Source organism: Bison bison, unplaced genomic scaffold (assembly GCF_000754665.1).
Source record: "Bison bison bison isolate TAMUID 2011002044 unplaced genomic scaffold, Bison_UMD1.0 scf7180017864375, whole genome shotgun sequence".
Classification (NCBI taxonomy): Eukaryota; Metazoa; Chordata; class Mammalia; order Artiodactyla; family Bovidae; genus Bison; species Bison bison.
Window position 1 is genome coordinate 367,790 of NW_011494947.1, and position 2,361 is coordinate 370,150.

The window sequence follows — 2,361 nt, forward strand, 5'->3', positions numbered from 1 at the left end:
AAGCTGAAACTCCAGTACTTTGGCCACCTCATGAGAAGAGCTGACTCATTGGAAAAGACTCTGATGCTGGGAGGGATTGGGGGCAGGAGAAGGGGACGACAGAGGATGAGATGGCTGGATGGCATCACCGACTCAACGGACGTGAGTCTGAGTGAACTCTGGGAGTTGGTGATGGACAGGGAGGCCTGGTGTGCTGCAATTCATCGGGTCGCAAAGAGTCGGACACGACTGAGAGACTGAACTGAGGTTAAGATGCAGGCAGGCAGGGGACTTCCCTGGTGGTCCAGTGGTTAAGAATCTGCCTTCCAGGCTAGGGGATGGGGTTTGATCCCTGGTCAGGGAACAAAGATCCCACATCTAAGCCTGCACGACGCAGCTACTGAGCTCATGCATTCTAGAGACTGCACTCCGCAATGAGAGAAGTTCTCATACTGCAACTAGAGAGAAAGCCTGCGTGCTGAACTGCAACGAAGAGCCAGCACAGCCAAAAAATGAGAACAAAATACATATATACACATGAAAGAAAGACGCAGGTGGTAGAAGCAGGATGGCTGAGCCTCTGGGATGAAACTTCCCACCAAGGTTTATGTCCAGTTTGGACCAATTAATTCCAGGCTGTGGTCAGATAATACTAAGTGCTCTCGGATGCCACCGAGCGGCTGTCCTGGGGACATGTAGGAGTGTCTTCCCTCTTGAGGGGCAAATAGGCATTAAATCCAGATTCAAAGCAAGAAAACCTTCGAGAGCTGTGTGTCTTTAGGTTCAAAAGGACCGGCTCAGTCTGGTGAACCTCAGTGTCCTGTGGGTGTCCGCTTGCTCCTGAGAAGTCATTGATCTCTCTCTTTGATCAGGACGATGGGAAGACTGTGAGCACCCTGGAGGCGGGGCTGCCCCCGTGTGTCTGGTGACTCGTGGGTGAAGGCCGGCGTCCTGAAGCCCCTGAGGCCTGGGGAGGAGGCTGTCCGTCGCTCTGGAGGTTCGGAAATTACAGCAGTGAAGTCACAAAATAGACCTCAGTTTTTTTTTTAAGATAATGAGCCGTGAAAAGCAGCACTACGTGGCTGTCTGCAGGAGTGTGGGTCACCGGGGAGTTCTGAAGCGGGAGGGTGTTCCCAGGTCACTGTCCCCCCACCACCTCCTGCAGGCCAGGAAGCTCAGAGGCATAGGGGCTTTTTCTTGGAGCAGCTTTGGTAATTAAGTGGGACACAGACAGTAACACAGGCTTCCCTGGTGGTGCAGTGGTAAAGAACCTGCCTGCCAATACAGGAGACATGGGTTTGATCCCTGGGTCGGGAGGATCCCCTGGAGGAGGAAATGGCTACCCACTCCAGTATTCTTGCCTGGAGAATTCTGTGGACAGAAGGAGCCTGGAGGGCTACAGTCCATGGGTCACAGAGTCAGATATGACTGAGTGTGACTGAGCATTCACGTATATATATAAATATGAGTATACACTATGTTATGCGTAAATTATTCTTATTATCTAAAAAATCCCCACGTTGCTGTATACCTCTTTTCCATTCAGTTCAGTTCAGTTCAGTCGCTCAGTCGTGTCCGACTCTTTGTGACCCCATGGACCGCAGCATGCCAGGCCTCTCTGTCCATCACCAACTCCTGGAGTCCACCCAAACCCATGTCCATTTTGTCGGTGATGCCATCCAACCATCTCATCCTCTGTCATCCCCTTCTCCTCCTGCCCTCAATCTTTCCCAGTATCAGGGTCTTTTCAAATGAGTCAGCTCTCCGCATCATGTGGCCAAAGTATTGGAGTTTCAGCTTCAACATCAGTCCCTCCAATGAACACCCAGGACTGATCTCCTTTAGGATGGACTGGCTGGATCTCCTTGCTGTGTGTGCAGAACAAGTCCCCTTCCAACCGTGACCTCTTTTGCCCAGCTCCTGTATCTTGGGGAAATCTCTTTATTTCATTTTAGCACAGAAAAGATCAGTGCGTTTTGAATACATGAAGTTTGATACCGACTGTAGTGGCTGGATTCATAAAAAGGCATAATTTGATCCATGAGCAACTTGAGTTTTCATATCAATATTTATTAGACTAAGAGACAGCCATTTTCCACTTCCTGTCCTTTGTCGAGTTTGGGTGTTGACTGAACACTCCAAGTTAACTGGCAGATGTCTCTGCCGACTCCCTACCTGGTTCCTGAAAGTTTCAAAGAGCCGTAGTGATGTGTGTGGGCCCCCAGATGTCACAAGACTGTAATGCAGACGCCCTGGATCCCAGCCCTACCATCATCCTCTGAGCCAGACCACTCCCCACCCTGTCCCGGGCCTTCTCCACCCCCGGCCCATCATCCAGGAAAGACTCAGAAGGCAGAGCACAGGTTTATGCCTTTATTGCTG

The 2,361-nt window shown here is 50.7% G+C and overlaps 1 protein-coding gene across 1 annotated transcript in view; it reads right to left on the reverse strand.

Moving 5' to 3' along the window:
* LOC105000762 (beta-lactoglobulin) overlaps positions 1 to 2,361 on the reverse strand; it is a 33,256-nt gene that overhangs the window by 26,801 nt on the left and 4,094 nt on the right. The window lies entirely within an intron of this gene.